Source organism: Ammospiza nelsoni, chromosome Z, assembly GCF_027579445.1.
Source record: "Ammospiza nelsoni isolate bAmmNel1 chromosome Z, bAmmNel1.pri, whole genome shotgun sequence".
Taxonomy (NCBI): domain Eukaryota; kingdom Metazoa; phylum Chordata; class Aves; order Passeriformes; family Passerellidae; genus Ammospiza; species Ammospiza nelsoni.
In genome coordinates this window covers 48361058-48379843 of record NC_080669.1, presented here as the reverse complement: position 1 = coordinate 48379843, position 18786 = coordinate 48361058, and positions in this window count along the sequence as shown.

Here is an 18786-nt window from a genome sequence, read left to right as displayed (position 1 = left end):
TTGCCCTGAGAGGAGAATCTGGGCACGCACGACCTCCCCCAGGCCCAGCCCCTTGCTCAGCTGGCAGGACTGGCAAAGGTGTGTCTCCTTTACTGCCAGGGAAATAACGCTGGCGCTTCATCCTTTGATTCCTAAAAATCTCAGCTGCGAGTGGAAAGGGAGGCTTTGTTTAATTCAATGAATTGGATCAAAATGTGTGCTCTGCTCTCACCATCGTTTCTGGCCTAAAAGCAAGGGCTTTAGTCCTTTTTGTAGCCCAGCAACATAACTTTGTTTCATTTTGGGGGACTGATGGACCTGACCACCTTGGAAGACCTTTCTAGAACCCCTCCAATTCTATCCAATTCGTATCCACATGCACCACAAAGGCATCAGTAGTTCACTTTCAGTTTCTCTTGAAAGCACCACTCTCCCACTCTGGGCCTCCACCAATCTCCTCAGCTAAAGCAGAGCGGCTGGGATCATGATCCTCTCTCTGGCTTCCCACAGCTTAGGTATTTGCACTAAAGAAGAAGCAAAGTCCCTCTTTCATCTAGCCCAGCAAATGGCACTGCCCAGCAAGGCTTTGCTGGCAGGGGCTGTGCAGGGTGGAGAGGGGGCGAGGGAGGGGGCAATTGCCAGGCTGCTTCTGGGAAGCCCAGGCAAGCTTGCCCTTGTCTGATGGAGCCAGTGCAGCTGGCCTTTGGAGCCTACAAAGTATCTGCCTTGCAGTGGCACTTGGTACAGCTGCGCCCTCACTTTGCTGCCCTGTGGGCAACATGCAGCCTGCGAAGGAAGCAAGACTGGGACTGCAGCAAGATTTGCTTTGCCTTAACTATAGGCCGGGAAGCAGCAAAACTGGCTGGGTTTTGTCCTATCTGGCACCTAAGTATTAAAAGAAACGCCAAGGCCATCAGTGTGGAAAGGTAATTCCATCAGTGTTCCTTTGTTAGAGGAATGCCTGAGTCTTTTGAGACAAACAGCTAGTTTCTCCAAGGCAGCTGGAAGAGGGATATAGAAAGTCTGCATTCATGGTTGCTACAGAAATGCCCCTGTGCTGTCCCTGTCTGTTTGTCCCCATCAGTTGCCCTGAGAAACATGCTGTTTCTCTAAGTTTCAAGGAAGGAGTGATGAGGTGAGTGACCAGCTCAGAGGCCCAAAGGAGGGAAAACATCAAGTGACATTATTGGGCAGCAAAAGGAGATTTGAGAAAGGGGGCAGCATGAATGCCTCCACTTTGAGAGGAAGCTTTGGAGTTGCCTCTCGGCTGAACAACTTGCAAATTCTAGCTCCTCTCAGAGCTGGAGGAGAGCCAGCGGGAGGAGTCCTGCTGGTTCTCCAGGGCAGGAGATGAGGTTCTGGGCCCTTGGACACAGACAGGCTCCTGGGCACCTTCAGCTGCAGACACCTTGCAGACAAGCACCGAGAAGAGCCAGGGCTGTCCCTGCACTGCTGTTGCCCGTCTCCTCAGACGACTCAGGAGAAAAGCCCAATGGCAAGGCTCTCACAGCAAGCCTGCAGCAGCAGAAGTAAAAGGGGCAGAGGTGGCCCATGCCTGTTTCTGTCCCATGGCTCCCCTGGGGTTCTACATGGAATGTTGGGCTGTGCCCATAGCAACTGTCGTTGTCTCCTGCTCCTGCGGCCCTTGGTGCAACGCTGGTGGAGCAGCGCTGGAGCAGCGGCTGCAGGATCAGCTCCTGGGCTCTCCCTGACCAGCCACCTCCTGCATTCAGCGCCACACCCGGCCTCTGCACCCACATCCTCGTCTCCTCGGCTGCCTCCAGGCATCCCCACAGCACTTGGGCACCGTCAAAGGTAAGAAAGTCCCCATTTGCCCTCAAAGCACTAACACAAGGCCAGGAGGCTCCAGCTGCCTCTCCCACTAACCACGACACACAGGCTGCGTGCTCACTTTCCCCACACCAGGTTACACGTCCAAGCGGGCTGCCGCTTCTGAAGGAATCATGTTGCCTCCCGGGCAAACACAGACCTTTCCATAGAGGAGGTAGAGAGCTGTCACAGTGCAGTTGCAGATCCTCCTCCACGCATCACCTGCTTCAAAGTTCTTGGCACCCATTGCAGTCCTAAACCTAGCTTGTGGTGACCCGAAAACAAATTGTTCATGGCTGACGAGTTCAGGGCTTCAGTGCCAACAAATCCCCTTATGCCCTGACTCAGCTCACGCCTGCTCCAAAGCTGCAAAAACCACAATGATGGCACTTCTCCTCTGGGATCCCTCTCATTCAGGCCATGGAAGCATTTCACTGGGCTTCTCCTACAACACAGGTGTTCAACTTCAAAAATGATCTGCTATCAGCAATCCTGATGTGCTTACATAGTTCCATCTCTGATAGATACATTCTATTTTCATATCCTGTAGATACTTTTTTCACTGCATGTAGGGCTGGTTCTACCTCATGCTCAGGGGCAGCTGTGAAATGCCATCTTCTCAAGAACACAATCACAGTACCAGAGAAGTTTCTGGCTTGGAAGGGATTCTCAAAGATCACTGAGCCCAGCTCCAGGGCCTGCCCGGGGCAGCCTCAACAATCACACCCTGTGGCCAAGAGCGCTGTCCAAACACTTTTGGAGCTCAGTCAGCCTTGCTGCTGGCACCCCTTCCCTGGAGAGCCTGTTGCAGTGGCCAAGCACCCTCTGCGTGAAGAGCCTTTTCCTTCTATCCACCCTAAGCCTGCACTGGCACATCTTGCAGCCCATTCTCTTGCCTCTTCCCACTGGCCCCAGGACTGAAGACAGTAGTGCATGGCCTTCTGCTTCCCCTCCTGAGGATAGCTGCTGACTGCTAGAGGCTCCTGCCTAGGCAATTGCACCTCAAAACCACGGCAATGACAGCAAAAAGAAAGGAGCTGTGACAGAGGAGCTCAGGGCTTGCAACGATGAGGTCGAGAAGGAAGGCTACTGACACATCCTTGGCGGAACGATTTCTAACTGGAGCATTGTTTGGATATTTTTCAGGTGGAATTTTAGAGGCACAATGAAAAGGAAAGCAAGAGCCAACAGTCAGCCGTGAGTTTTGCCCCAGGGTTAAAGGACAGCAAACTGGAGGCATGGGCAGGAGGAGAACTGCTCTTTCAGAGTCAGGGTGGAATTGCTTCAAGCCTGTGCATCCACAGCAAGGCTCTCTCCAGCACTTGCCTTTCTTACCTCCACCTCCTTCTTCCTTTAGGCACACCAATGTTGGCAGCGACTTTCAGGCTGAGCTCCCACAGCTGCAGAGCAGAGCACACAGTGAGGATGAAGAGCCTGCAACCCTGGTCTGGAAGGCCTGGGGAGAAGATGACTCTGACATGCAAAAACCTGACAGAGGTAGTTTCTCTTCAAGCTTTTCTTCCACCCCTGACATACTTGGATCTTTCAAAGTCTCCTTTTGCATAGAAAGGCAGCTTTTTGCAGGCTGCGCTTCTCTCCCTGTCTCGCCCATCTTCCCATCTACAAGTGTTGGAGGCAAGGAGAATGCTCTGCTTGTGCAGCAGAGCAGGAAAAAGAGCAAGCATCTTGCTCTCCAAATTGGTCAGGCCCATTTGCCACTGCAAGAGAGGAGATTGGCCTGCACTTCTTCTTACAGAAGCTGCTCTGAAGGGAGAGCCAGCACTGCGGGGGCCCTTGCTTCAGCTGGCCCTGTCTTTGCTCTCCTTTTCATGCTCTCCAAGCTGCTGCCTTTAGCTCCTGGCCTTTCCTTGCGCCTTGCATGGCAACCTTTGCTCTTGCTGGCCTCAAGGCTGACTTTGGCTGCCTTTTTGTTGTGCTTGCAGTAAGACAACTGCTGGACATGGCCAGCTCCCGTGGCATTCCAGGGCCAGCAGCTGACCTGGAGCGCGCCCTGCACTGCCTGCACCAGGCAGGCGGCAGCCTTCCGGTAAGAAGCGGCTCTGTGGGCGCACAGAAGAGGCCACAGGGAATGCACAAGGCCCGGCCACTGGGACAGCCTTTCCTGCCTGCTCCTTGATGAAGGGTCTTCACAGGGAGCAGAGCACGTGCTGCCTGCTGTGTCTCCTCCAGCTGCGTCAGGGCTGAGCCCAAACGGCTCCAGCAGGGAGAATCTCCCTCCTGCAGGCGGCGGCGCAAGCTCCTGCAGCCTGCTGCCTTGGAAATGGCCTGCAGGTCTGGCTGCTCTAAGACATTTGGAGGGGAAATTCCCAGAAGCCTCACTTAGCTGAGGCCCTTCTGGCTGCGAGAGCTGCAAAATCATTTGCTTGGGGAGCAAAATGCCACTCTTGGGGACCAGCATCAAAGGGCTGGGCAGCAAAAACTAGGCACTGGGATCAAATCCCAGGCTTTCACCCACATGGCATACAGTTGCTTGAATGTCTGAAGAGGCAAAGTAGCTGAAAGGCAGCATCTGTGATTTTTGGCTCATTTTGGATGTGGTGGGGTGCCTAAAGCCTTTTCCCCTTGCATCTTGCAGGAGGCTCTGGAGATGTTGCTCTCAGGGGGGCCAGCAACAGCTCAAGGCCATCCCTTGGCTGATTATCATTACGCAGGTAAGCAAAGCAGAGCTTCTTCCTTCACTGACACATGCTGCCGTCCCCTTCAGAGCTGTGGCAAGCGTTTCTGCTTCAACAAATTGTGCCTAAAACCAGCACAAGTTCAAGTCTTCTCGGGGGCTGGGGATAGCACCAGCATTTAGTCCTTCAGCTTTACTTCTTTGCCAATCCTTTTCCCTGGGGAATGCCTGCTCTTGTCTTCATCACCTTCTGAGGGAGCAGACATGTACTCACACGGGAACGATGGCCTGACACCTTTTTCTTTCAGCGGCCAGTGGGATCTACTTCATGTGGATGGAGGGATCCATTTACCTGCTGCTTCTTAATGCCAGGCTCTGATAGATGGACACCTGAGGAGAAGGACTCCTTCCAAAAGGCTTTCCACACCTACGGCAAGGATTTTCATCTCATCCAGAAGCAGGTAAAGCTGCAGCACATTCTTGACCTCAGCAGATCATCAGGAGGAAAGCTTGCTTCTATCTGGTAACAAACACTGGCCTTCGCTCTCTCTCTTCTCAAGTACCAAAACTGCTCAAGTATTAACAAAACGGCACATCAAAGGCCTGTGTGAAAAGGATGATCCTGTCTCTCCAGCCCTTTTCTCCAAGCTCCTTTGCAATATGATGATTTACTCTCTCAGACTTGTCGCACAGGTCTGCTGCTGCTTCCACAAGACATTGTGCTGGCATAAGTGGAGTGAACCCGGGAAAGAAGACCTGTGCTAGATGGATTTGTTGTTGATCTGTGCATTACGTGTGCTACCACGTAGCATGATAGATGGTTTACTACATTGCATGATGTCTCTCTTTCTCCATCTTGATTTCATTTTACACCCTACTCCATTGACTTCATGATTTTACTTCCCAGTTTACTCCATCTTCTACTTTTTCCCCAATGCAGCCTACCAAGGAATTTTAGATTCCTTCTTTTTCTCTTCACAACAGATCCAGAGTAAGACTGTGTCACAGTGTGTGGAGTACTACTACAGCTGGAAAAAGGAGCATCGAGTTGCTAGCACTCTTGCTCAGGTGAGGGGGAAGAAAATCCAGGCGTGCCAGGAGGGTGGAGAAACTGGGAGAAGGGGAGAAAACCTGCTGGCCAGCTGTGCCAGATGCCGCTTTGCCAGGATCACATCGTCCCATGCGCTGGCAAAGGCGCAGCAGATGCTGCCCAGGCCTTCCTTCTGCTGGTGCCCTGAAATACGCCATTCTGGAGCCTAACTTTGAGCCAAGGAAGCCGCACCACCACCCAAATGGGCTTTGACTCTCTACAGATGGCTTTCTCAAGGGCTGCCACCTTTGCTGACTGCAATCAGACCCTTCATTCACCACTGAACTCCTCCTGACATCAGCAATCCCTGTGTTCAGGGAGATGTTGCAGATTTTCAGGCAGTTTTTCTAGCATCCCAGCATACTCGCCAAGAAGCAGCTGCCAGTGCTGTGGCTCCCCTCAGACTTTCCTTACCAGCAAAGAGCAATTTGGTTGGCAAGAGTGAGAGAAAGAGAGAGAGATTATTCTGGGTTCTATAAAATGTCTAACCATGTGTCTTCCCTAATTTGACTGAATTTCCATCCCATTCCCTAGACATTTCTGCAGGAAAACCCAAGGCGAATAGATGTTAAGCAGACAGGCAGCAATAAGAAATGTAGAATTCCAAATAGCCGCACATTTATGCCAACCCTTTGGCCTGTAGGAAAGGGAAGCATTTCCCTCCAAGCTCTGCCTTGGCAGCCCGCCGCAGCCCACTGGCAAAGGCAGCCGTTTCCTCAGCTCTTGAGGGTTTGCAAGGATTTGCTTAGGCCAATAGATTTTTGTGCTGGACGCAGGCATTTCCAGCTTTCTGACGGGAAGGAAAGATTGAAACAGGATTCTTTGATTTCCAGGCTGTGGGAGAAGGCAAGAGGAGGAAAAGCCTCCCCAGAAAGGAGGATGGGCAGGCAGGGAAGAGAAGCCGCAAGAGGGCTGGCAGCGCCGAGTGTCCCTGCTGCCAACCGCGCCAGCCGCCCCGTTCAGCGGGAGGCCCCTTTCCCTGCGGCCAGTGCAAACGGTGCGCAAGTTCCTGCTCTTTCTGCTCCAACCTGCGCCTTGCCACTAAAACAGGCTGACCCTTTGCAAAGGCGCCGCAGGGCAAGCTCAGGCCACTTGCACCATCGCCCCTCGCAGCCCTGCTCAAGCTTACAACCCACCTCAAACCCAAACAGCTCACTTAAAACCCAGCCTTCACTATGAAACCTTGCCCTGCCCCAACAACACACACTGCATACAAGTAGGAACAGATCCATCAAACCTGGCTTTGATGCTGCTGATCAAATTCCAAATAGCATGCAGCAAAAGGAGGAAGACATTTCAAGGCATTGAAACAAGAAAGATCGGACTCATGGTCTGATCAATTCACAACGTGCCACTGCCCAAAAAGACAGAAATTCCTACTAAAAGGGACATCTTGCCGCTTGCTGTAATGGTGTGTACTAAATTGAACAATGGATGCTTTGTTTCCTATCTTCCAGGCTCTTTGAAACCATGCAGGAAAGGAACAAACACAGGAGAAGACATCGCCCTCACAAAGAAGCAGAGCCTCTCCCCAAGAAGAAAAGACCAAATTAGACAAGCCTGCAGCTTGTCCAGCCGGGCCTAGCAAGGGTTAGGCATCAATAGGACTAGATAGGAATAGGACTGGTGTTTAAGCTTTTAGACTTGTTGAAATTCTATTTAGTTAGTTTACATGATAGGAATCTCCTCAATTTCTTACTTAAGGAACATGACTATTATTCAAGATTCATTAGTAGGATTAGATTTATCAGTCAATGTAAGAGGCTTGGTGTTGGCTACGCTCCTTCTTTTGTCATTTTGCCTTTGTTGAGACACAATCTGTCTTTATCATTAAACCATGTTTGTTCCACTTTGTCTTTTGGTCTGTATGAAATCACTGCGGCAATCAAAGACGGCACTTGCCCTGAGAGGAGAATCTGGGCACGCACGACCTCCCCCAGGCCCAGCCCCTTGCTCAGCTGGCAGGACTGGCAAAGGTGTGTCTCCTTCACTGCCAGGGAAATAACGCTGGCGCTTCATCCTTTGATTCCTAAAAATCTCAGCTGCGAGTGGAAAGGGAGGCTTTGTTTAATTCATTGATTTGGATCAAAATGTGTGCTCTGCTCTCACCATCGTTTCTGGCCTAAAAGCAAGGGCTTTAGTCCTTTTTGTAGCCCAGCAACATAACTTTGTTTCATTTTGGGGGACTGATGGACCTGACCACCTTGGAAGACCTTTCTAGAACCCCTCCAATTCTATCCAATTTGTATCCACATGCACCACAAAGGCATCAGTAGTTCACTTTCAGTTTCTCTTGAAAGGACCACTCTCCCACTCTGGGCCTCCACCAATCTCCTCAGCTAAAGCAGAGCGGCTGGGATCATGATCCTCTCTCTGGCTTCCCACAGCTTAGGTATTTGCACTAAAGAAGAAGCAAAGTCCCTCTTTCATCTAGCCCAGCAAATGGCACTGCCCAGCAAGGCTTTGCTGGCAGGGGCTGTGCAGGGTGGAGAGGGGGCGAGGGAGGGGGCAATTGCCAGGCTGCTTCTGGGAAGCCCAGGCAAGCTTGCCCTTGTCTGATGGAGCCAGTGCAGCTGGCCTTTGGAGCCTACAAAGTATCTGCCTTGCAGTGGCACTTGGTACAGCTGCCCCCTCACTTTGCTGCCCTGTGGGCAACATGCAGCCTGCAAAGGAAGCAAGATTGGGACGGAAGCAAGATTTGCTTTGCCTCAACTCAAGGCCAAGAAGAAGCAAAAGTGGCTGGGTTTTGTCCTATCTGGCACCTAAGTATTAAAAGAAACGCCAAGGCCATCAGTGTGGAAAGGTAATTCCATCAGTGTTCCTTTGTTAGAGGAATGCCTGAGTCTTTTGAGACATACAGCTACTTTCTCCAAAGCAGCTGGAAGAGGGATATAGAAAGTCTGCATTCATGTTTGCTACAGAAATGCCCCTGTGCTGTCCCTGTCTGTGTGTCCCCATCAGTTGCCCTGAGAAACATGCTGTTTCTCTAAGTTTCAAGGAAGGAGTGATGAGGTGAGTGACCAGCTCAGAGGCCCAAAGGAGGGAAAACATCAAGTGACATTATTGGGCAGCAAAAGGAGATTTGAGAAAGGGGGCAGCATGAATGCCTCCACTTTGAGAGGAAGCTTTGGAGTTGCCTCTTGGCTGAACAACTTGCAAATTCTAGCTCCTCTCAGAGCTGGAGGAGAGCCAGCGGGAGGAGTCCTGCTGGTTCTCCAGGGCAGGAGATGAGGTTCTGGGCCCTTGGACACAGACAGGCTCCTGGGCACCTTCAGCTGCAGACACCTTGCAGACAAGCACCGAGAAGAGCCAGGGCTGTCCCTGCACTGCTTTTGCCCGTCTCCTCAGACGACTCAGGAGAAAAGCCCAATGGCAAGGCTCTCACAGCAAGCCTGCAGCAGCAGAAGTAAAAGGGGCAGAGGTGGCCCATGCCTGTTTCTGTCCCATGGCTCCCCTGGGGTTCTACATGGAATGTTGGGCTGTGCCCATAGCAACTGTCGTTGTCTCCTTCTCCTGCGGCCCTTGCTGGAACGCTGGTGGAGCAGCGCTGGAGCAGCGGCTGCAGGATCAGCTCCTGGGCTCTCCCTGACCAGCCACCTCCTGCACTCAGCGCCACACCCGGCCTCTGCACCCACATCCTCGTCTCCTCAGCTGCCTCCAGGCATCCCCACAGCACTTGGGCACCGTCAAAGGTAAGAAAGTCCCCGTTTGCCCTCAAAGCACTAACACAAGGCCAGGAGGCTCCAGCTGCCTCTCCCACCAACCACGACACACAGGCTGCGTGCTCACTTTCCCCACACCAGGTTCCACGTCCAAGCGGGCTGCCGCTTCTGAAGGAATCATGTTGCCTCCCGGGCAAACACAGACCTTTCCATAGAGGAGGTAGAGAGCTGTCACAGTGCAGTTGCAGATCCTCCTCCACGCATCACCTGCTTCAAAGTTCTTGGCACCCATTGCAGTCCTAAACCTAGCTTGTGGTGACCCCAAAACAAATTGTTCATGGCTGACGAGTTCAGGGCTTCAGTGCCAACAAATCCCCTTATGCCCTGACTCAGCTCACACCTGCTCCAAAGCTGCAAAAACCAGAATGATGGCACTTCTCCTCTGGGATCCCTCTCATTCAGGCCATGGAAGCATTTCACTGGGCTTCTCCTCAAACACAGGTGTTCAACTTCAAAAATGATCTGCTATCAGCAATCCTGATGTGCTTACATAGTTACATCTCTGATAGATACATTCTATTTCATATCCTGTAGATACTTTTTTCACTGCATGTAGGGCTGGTTCTACCTCATGCTCAGGGGCAGCTGTGAAATGCCATCTTCTCAAGAACACAATCACAGTACCAGAGAAGTTTCTGGCTTGGAAGGGATTCTCAAAGATCACTGAGCCCAACTCCAGGGCCTGCCCAGGGCAACCTCAACAATCACACCCTGTGCCCAAGAGCACTGTCCAAACACTTTTGGAGCTCAGTCAGCCTTGCTGCTGGCACCCCTTCCCTGGAGAGCCTGTTGCAGTGGCCAAGCACCCTCTGCGTGAAGAGCCTTTTCCTTCTATCCACCCTAAGCCTGCACTGGCACATCTTGCAGCCCATTCTCTTGCCTCTTCCCACTGGCCCCAGGACTGAAGACAGTAGTGCATGGCCTTCTGCTTCCCCTCCTGAGGATAGCTGCTGACTGCTAGAGGCTCCTGCCTAGGCAATTCCACCTCAAAACCACGGCAATGACAGCAAAAAGAAAGGAGCTGGGACAGAGGAGCTCAGGGCTTGCAATGATGAGGTCGAGAAGGAAGGCTACTGACACATCCTTGGCGGAACGATTTCTAACTGGAGCATTGTTTGGATCTTTTGCAGGTGGAAAGGAGAGGCACAATGAAAAGGAAAGCAAGAGCCAACAGTCAGCCGTGAGTTTTGCCCCAGGGTTAAAGGACAGCAAACTGGAGGAATGGGCAGGAGGAGAACTGCTCTTTCAGAGTCAGCGTGGGATTGCTTCAAGCCTGTGCATCCACAGCAAGGCTCTCTCCAGCACTTGCCTTTCTTACCTCCACCTCCTTCTTCCTTTAGGCACATCAATGTTGGCAGCGACTTTCAGGCTGAGCTCCCACAGCTGCAGAGCAGAGCACCAAGTGAGGATGAAGAGCCTGCAACCTTGGTCTGGAAGGCCTGGGGAGAAGATGACTAAGACATGCAAAAACCTGACAGAGGTAGCTTCTCTTCAAGCTTTTCTTCCACCCCTGACATACTTGGATCTTTCAAAGTCTCCTTTTGCATAGAAAGGCAGCTTTTTGCAGGCTGCACTTCTCTCCCTGTCTCGCCCATTTTCCCATCTACACGTGTTAGAGGCAAGGAGAATGCTCGGCTTGTGCAGCAGAGCAGGAAAAAGAGCAAGCATCTTGCTCTCCAAATTGGTCAGGCCCATTTGCCACTGCAAGAGAGGAGATTGGCCTCCACTTCTTCTTACAGAAGCTGCTCTGAAGGGAGAGCCAGCACTGCGGGGGCCCTTGCTTCAGCTGGCCCTGTCTTTGCTCTCCTTTACATGCTCTCCAAGCTGCTGCATTTAGCTCCTGGCCTTTCCTTGCGCCTTGCATGGCAACCTTTGCTCTTGCTGGCCTCAAGGCTGACTTTGGCTGCCTTTTTGATGTGCTTGCAGTAAGACAACTGCTGGACATGGCCAGCTCCCGTGGCATTCCCGGGCCAGCAGCTGACCTGGAGCGCGCCCTGCACTACCTGCACCATGCACGCGGCAGCCTTCCGGTAAGAAGCGGCTCTGTGGGCGCGTAGAAGAGGCCACAGGGAATGCACAAGGCCCGGCCACTGGGACAGCCTTTCCTGCCTGCTCCTTGATGAAGGGTCTTGACAGGGAGCAGAGCACTTGCCGCCTGCTGTGTCTCCTCCAGCTGCGTCAGGGCTGAGCCCAAACGGCTCCAGCAGGGAGAATCTCCCTCCTGCAGGTGGCGGCGCAAGCTCCTGCAGCCTGCTGCCTTGGAAATGGCCTGCAGGTCTGGCTGCTCTAAGACATTTGGAGGGGAAATTCCCAGAAGCCTCACTCAGCTGAGGCCATTCTGGCTGCGAGAACTGCAAAATCATTTGCTTGGGGAGCAAAATGCCACTCTTGGGCACCAGCATCCCAGGGCTGGGCAGCAAAAATTAGGCACTGGGATCAAATCCCAGGCTTTCACCCACATGGCATACAGTTGCTTGAATGTCTGAAGAGGCAAAGTAGCTGAAAGGCAGCATCTGTGATTTTTGGCTCATTTTGGATGTGGTGGGGTGCCTAAAGCCTTTTCCCCTTGCATCTTGCAGGAGGCTCTGGAGATGTTGCTCTCAGGGGGGCCTGCAACAGCTCAAGGCCATCCCTTGGCTGATTATCATTACGCAGGTAAGCAAAGCAGAGCTTCTTCCTTCACTGACACATGCTGCCGTCCCCTTCAGTGTGGTGGCAAGCATTTCTGCTTCAAATTGTGCCTAAAACCAGCACAAGGTCTTGTCTTCTCGGGGGCTGGGGAAAGCACCAGCATCTAGTCCTTCAGCTTTACTTCTTTGCCAATCCTTTTCCCTGGGGAATGCCTGCTCTTGTCTTCATCACCTTCTGAGGGAGCAGACATGTACTCACACGGGAATGATGGCCTGACACCTTTTTCTTTCGGCGGCCAGTGGGATCTACTTCATGTGGATGGATGGATCTATTTACCTGCTGCTTTTTATTGCCAGGCTCTGATAGATGGACACCTGAGGAGAAGGAATCCTTCCAAAAGGCTTTCCACACCTACGACAAGGATTTTCATCTCATCCAGAAGCAGGTAAAGCTGCAGCACATTCTTGACCTCAGCAGATCATCAGGAGGAAAGCTTGCTTCTATCTGGTAACAAACACTGGGCTTCGCTCTCTCTCTTCTCAAGTACCAAAACTGCTCAAGTAGTAACAAAACGGCACATCAAAGGCCTGTGTGGAAAGGATGATCCTGTCTCTCCAGCCCTTTTCTCCAAACTCCTTTGCAATATGATGATTTACTCTCTCAGACTTGTCGCACAGGTCTGCTCCTGCTTCCACAAGACATTGTGCTGGCATAAGTGGAGTGAATCCGGGAAAGAAGACCTGTGCTAGATGGATTTGTTGTTGATCTGTGCATTACGTAGCATGATAGATGGTTTACTACATTGCATGATGCCTCTCTTTCTCCATCTTGATTTCATTTTACACCCTACTCCATTGACTTCATGATTTTACTTCCCAGTTTACTCCATCTTCTACTTTTTCCCCAATGCAGCCTACCAAGGAATTTTGGATTCCTTCTTTTTCTCTTCACAACAGATCCAGACTAAGACCGTGGCACAGTGTGTGGAGTACTACTACAGCTGGAAAAAGGAGCATCGAGTTGCTAGCACTCTTGCTCAGGTGAGGGGGAAGAAAATCCAGGCATGCCAGGAGGGTGGAGAAACTGGGAGAAGGGGAGAAAACCTGCTGGCCAGCTGTGCCAGACGCCGCTTTGCCAGGATCACATCGTCCCATGCGCTGGCAAAGGCGCAGCAGATGCTGCCCAGGCCTTCCTTCTGCTGCTGCCCTGAAATACGCCATTCTGGAGCCTAACTTTGAGCCAAGGAAGCCGCACCACCACCCAAATGGGCTTTGACTCTCTACAGATGGCTTTCTCAAGGGCTGCCACCTTTGCTGACTCCAATCAGACCCTTCATTCCCCACTGAACTCCTCCTGACATCAGCAATCCCTGTGTTCAGGGAGATGATTTTCAGGTAGTTTTTGTAGCATCCCAGCATACTCGCCAAGAAGCAGCTGCCAGTGCTGTGGCTCCCCTCAGACTTTCCTTACCAGCAAAGAGCAATTTGGTTGGCAAGAGTGAGAGAGAGAGAGAGAAAGAGAGAGAGAGATTATTCTGGGTTCTATAAAACGTCTAACCATGTGTCTTCCCTAATTTGACTGAATTTCCTTCCCATTCCCTAGACATTTCTGCAGGTAAACCCGAGGCAAATAGATGTTAGGCAGACAGGCAGAAATAAGAAATGTAGAATTCTAGATGGCCGCACATTTATGCCACCCCTTTGGCCTGTAGGAAAGAGGAGCATTTCCCGCCAAGCTCTGCCTTGGCAGCCCGCCGCAGCCCACTGGCAAAGGCAGCCATTTCCTCAGCTCTTGAGGGTTTGCAGGGATTTGCTTAGGCCAATAAATTTTTGTGATGGATGCAGGCATTTCCAGCTTTCTGACGGGAAGGAGACATTGAAACAGGATTCTTTGATTTCCAGGCTGTGGGCGAAGGCAAGAGGAGCAAAAGCCCCCCCAGAAAGGAGGATGGTCAGGCAGGGAAGAAAAGCCGCAAGAGGGCTGGCAGCACCGAGTGTCCCTGCTGCCAACCGCGCCAGCCGCCCCGTTTGGCGGGAGGCCCCTTTCCCTGCGGCCAGTGCAAACGGTGCGCAAGTTCCTGCTCTTTCTGCTCCAACCTGCGCCTTGCCACTGAAACAGGCTGACCCTTTGCAAAGGCGCCGCAGGGCAAGCTCAGGCCACTTGCACCATCGCCCCTCGCAGCCCTGCTCAAGCTTACAACCCACCTCAAACCCAAACAGCTCACTTAAAACCCAGCCTTCACTATGAAACCTTGCCCTGCCCCAACAACACACACTGCATACAAGTAGGAACAGATCCATCAAAGCTGCCTTTGATGCTGCTGATCAAATTCCAAATAGCATGCAGCAAAAGGAGGAAGACATTTCAAGGCATTGAAACAAGAAAGATCGGACTCATGGTCTGATCAATTCACAACATGCCACTGCCCAAAAATACAGAAATTCCTACTAAAAGTGACATCTTGCCGCTTGCTGTAATGGTGTGTACTAAATTGAACAATGGATGCTTTGTTTCCTATCTTCCAGGCTCTTTGAAACCATGCAGGAAAGGGACAAACACAGGAGAAGACATTGCCCTCGCAAAGAAGCAGAGCCTCTCCCCAAGAAGAAAAGACCAAATTAGACAAGCCTGCAGCTTGTCCAGCCGGGCCTAGCAAGGGTTAGGCATCAATAGGACTAGATAGGAATAGGACTGGTGTTTAAGCTTTTAGACTTGTTGAAATTCTATTTAGTTAGTTTACATGATAGGAATCTCCTCGATTTCTTACTTAAGGTACATGACTATTATTCAAGATTCATTAGTAGGATTAGATTTATCAGTCAATGTAAGAGGCTTGGTGTTGGCTACGCTGCGTCTTTTGTCATTTTGCCTTTGTTGAGACACAATCTGTCTTTATCATTAAACCATGTTTGTTCCACTTTGTCTTTTGGTCTGCATGAAATCACTGCGGCAATCAAAGACGGCACTTGCCCTGAGAGGAGAATCTGGGCACGCACGACCTCCCCAAGGCCCAGCCCCTTGCTCAGCTGGCAGGACTGGCAAAGGTGTGTCTCCTTCACTGCCAGGGAAATAACGCTGGCGCTTCATCCTTTGATTCCTAAAAATCTCAGCTGCGAGTGGAAAGGGAGGCTTTGTTTAATTCATTGAATTGGATCAAAATGTGTGCTCTGCTCTCAACATCGTTTCTGGCCTAAAAGCAAGGGCTTTATTCCTTTTTGTAGCCCAGCAACATAACTTTGTTTCGTTTTGGGGGACTGATGGACCTGACCACCTTGGAAGACCTTTCTAGAACCCCTCCAATTCTATCAAATTTGTATGCACATGCACCACAAAGGCATCAGTTCCCTACTGATACCTATCAGAGAAGAGAAACTTTCAGTTACTCTTGAAAGCACCACTCTCCCACTCTGGGCCTCCACCAATCTCCTTAGCTAAAGCAGAGCGGCTGGGATCATGATCCTCTCTCTGGCTTCCCACAGCTTAGGTATTTGCACTAAAGAAGAAGCAAAGTCCCTCTTTCATCTAGCCCAGCAAATGGCACTGCCCAGCAAGGCTTTGCTGGCAGGGGCTGTGCAGGGTGGAGAGGGGGCGAGGGAGGGGGCAATTGCCAGGCTGCTTCTGGGAAGCCCAGGCAATCTTGCCCTTGTCTGATGGAGCCAGTGCAGCTGGCCTTTGGAGCCTACAAAGTATCTGCCTTGCAGTGGCACTTGGTACAGCTGCGCCCTCACTTTGCTGCCCTGTGGGCAACATGCAGCCTGCAAAGGAAGCAAGATTGGGACTGAAGCAAGATTTGCTTTGCCTTAACTCAAGGCCGGGAAGCAGCAAAAGTGGCTGGGTTTTGTCCTATCTGGCATCTAAGTATTAAAAGAAACGCCAAGGCCATCAGTGTGGAAAGGTAATTCCATCAGTGTTCCTTTGTTAGAGGAATGCCTGAGTCTTTTGAGACAAACAGTTTCTCCAAGGCAGCTGGAAGAGGGATATAGAAAGTCTGCATTCATGTTTGCTACAGAAATGCCCCTGTGCTGTCCCTGTCTGTGTGTCCCCATCAGTTGCCCTGAGAAACATGCTGTTTCTCTAAGTTTCAAGGAAGGAGTGATGAGGTGAGTGACCAGCTCAGAGGCCCAAAGGAGGGAAAACATCAAGTGACATTATTGGGCAGCAAAAGGAGATTTGAGAAAGGGGGCAGCATGAATGCCTCCACTTTGAGAGGAAGCTTTGGAGTTGCCTCTTGGCTGAACAACTTGCAAATTCTAGCTCCTCTCAGAGCTGGAGGAGAGCCAGCGGGAGGAGTCCTGCTGGTTCTCCAGGGCAGGAGATGAGGTTCTGGGCCCTTGGACACAGACAGGCTCCTGGGCACCTTCAGCTGCAGACACCTTGCAGACAAGCACCGAGAAGAGCCAGGGCTGTCCCTGCACTGCTTTTGCCCGTCTCCTCAGATGACGCAGGAGAAAAGCCCAATGGCAAGGCTCTCACAGCAAGCCTGCAGCAGCAGAAGTAAAAGGGGCAGAGGTGGCCCATGCCTGTTTCTGTCCCATGGCTCCCCTGGGGTTCTACATGGAATGTTGGGCTGTGCCCATAGCAACTGTCGTTGTCTCCTGCTCCTGCGGCCCTTGGTGGAACGCTGGTGGAGCAGCGCTGGAGCAGCGGCTGCAGGATCAGCTCCTGGGCTCTCCCTGACCAGCCACCTCCTGCACTCAGCGCCACACCCGGCCTCTGCACCCACATCCTCGTCTCCTCGGCTGCCTCCAGGCATCCCCACAGCACTTGGGCACGGTCAAAGGTAAGAAAGTCCCCGTTTGCCCTCAAAGCACTAACACAAGGCCAGGAGGCTCCAGCTGCCTCTCCCACCAACCACGACACACAGGCTGCGTGCTCACTTTCCCCACACCAGCTTACACGTCCAAGCGGGCTGCAGCTTCTGAAGGAATCATGTTGCCTCCCGGGCAAACACAGACCTTTCCATAGAGGAGGTAGAGAGCTGTCACAGTGCAGTTGCAGATCCTCCTCCACGCATCACCTGCTTCAATGTTCTTGGCACCCATTGCAGTCCTAAACCTAGCTTGTGGTGACCCCAAAACAAATTGTTCATGGCTGACGAGTTCAGGGCTTCAGTGCCAACAAATCCCCTTATGCCCTGACTCAGCTCACGCCTGCTCCAAAGCTGCAAAAACCAGAATGATGGCACTTCTCCTCTGGGATCCCTCTCATTCAGGCCATGGAAGCATTTCACTAGGCTTCTCCTCAAACACAGGTGTTCAACTTCAAAAATGATCTGCTATCAGCAATCCTGATGTGCTTACATAGTTCCATCTCTGATAGATACATTCTATTTCATATCCTGTAGATACTTTCTTCAGTGCATGTAGGGCTGGTTCTACCTCATGCTCAGGGGCAGCTGTGAAATGCCATCTTCTCAAGAACACAATCACAGTACCAGAGAAGTTTCTGGCTTGGAAGGGATTCTCAAAGATCACTGAGCCCAACTCCAGGGCCTGCCTGGGGCAGCCTCAACAATCACACCCTGTGCCCAAGAGCGCTGTCCAAACACTTTTGGAGCTCAGTCAGCCTTGCTGCTGGCACCCCTTCCCTGGAGAGCCTGTTGCAGTGGCCAAGCACCCTCTGCGTGAAGAGCCTTTTCCTTCTATCCACCCTAAGCCTGCACTGGCACATCTTGCAGCCCATTCTCTTGCCTCTTCCCACTGGCCCCAGGACTGAAGACAGTAGTGCATGGCCTTCTGCTTCCCCTCCTGAGGATAGCTGCTGACTGCTAGAGGCTCCTGCCTAGGCAATTCCACCTCAAAACCACGGCAATGACAGCAAAAAGAAAGGAGCTGGGACAGAGGAGCTCAGGGCTTGCAACGATGAGGTCGAGAAGGAAGGCTACTGACACATCCTTGGCGGAACGATTTCTAACTGGAGCATTGTTTGGATCTTTTGCAGGTGGAAAGGAGAGGCACAATGAAAAGGAAAGCAAGAGCCAACAATCAGCCGTGAGTTTTGCCCCAGGGTTAAAGGACAGCAAACTGGAGGAATGGCCAGGAGGAGAACTGCTCTTTCAGAGTTAGCGTGGGATTGCTTCAAGCCTGTGCATCCACAGCAAGGCTCTCTCCAGCACTTGCCTTTCTTACCTCCACCTACTTCTTCTTTTAGGCACATCAATGTTGGCAGCGACTTTCAGGCTGAGCTCCCAATGCTGCAGAGCAGAGCACCAAGTGAGGATGAAGAGCCTGCAACCCTGGTCTGGAAGCCCTGGGGAGAAGATGACTCTGACATGCAAAAACCTGACAGAGGTCGCTTCTCTTCAAGCTTTTCTTCCACCCCTGACATACTTGGATCTTTCAAAGTCTCCTTTTGCATAGAAAGGCAGCTTTTTGCAGGCAGCACTTCTCTCCCTGTCTCACCCATCTTCCCATCTACAAGTGTTAGAGGCAAGGAGAATGCTCTGCTTGTGCAGCAGAGCAGGAAAAAGAGCAAGCATCTTGCTCTCCAAATTGGTCAGGCCCATTTGCCACTGCAAGAGAGGAGTTTGGCCTCCACTTCTTCTTACAGAAGCTGCTCTGAAGGGAGAGCCAGCACTGCGGGGGCCCTTGCTTCAGCTGGCCCTGTCTTTGCTCTCCTTTTCATGCTCTCCAAGCTGCTGCCTTTAGCTCCTGGCCTTTCCTTGCGCCTTGCATGGCAAACTTTGCTCTTGCTGGCCTCAAGGCTGACTTTGGCTGCGTTTTTTTGTGCTCGCAGTAAGAAAACTGCTGGACATGGCCAGCTCCCGTGGCATTCCCGGGCCAGCAGCTGACCTGGAGCGCGCCCTGCACTGCCTGCACCAGGCACGCGGCAGCCTTCCGGTAAGAAGTGGCTCTGTGGGCGCACAGAAGAGGCCACAGGGAATGCACAAGGCCCGGACA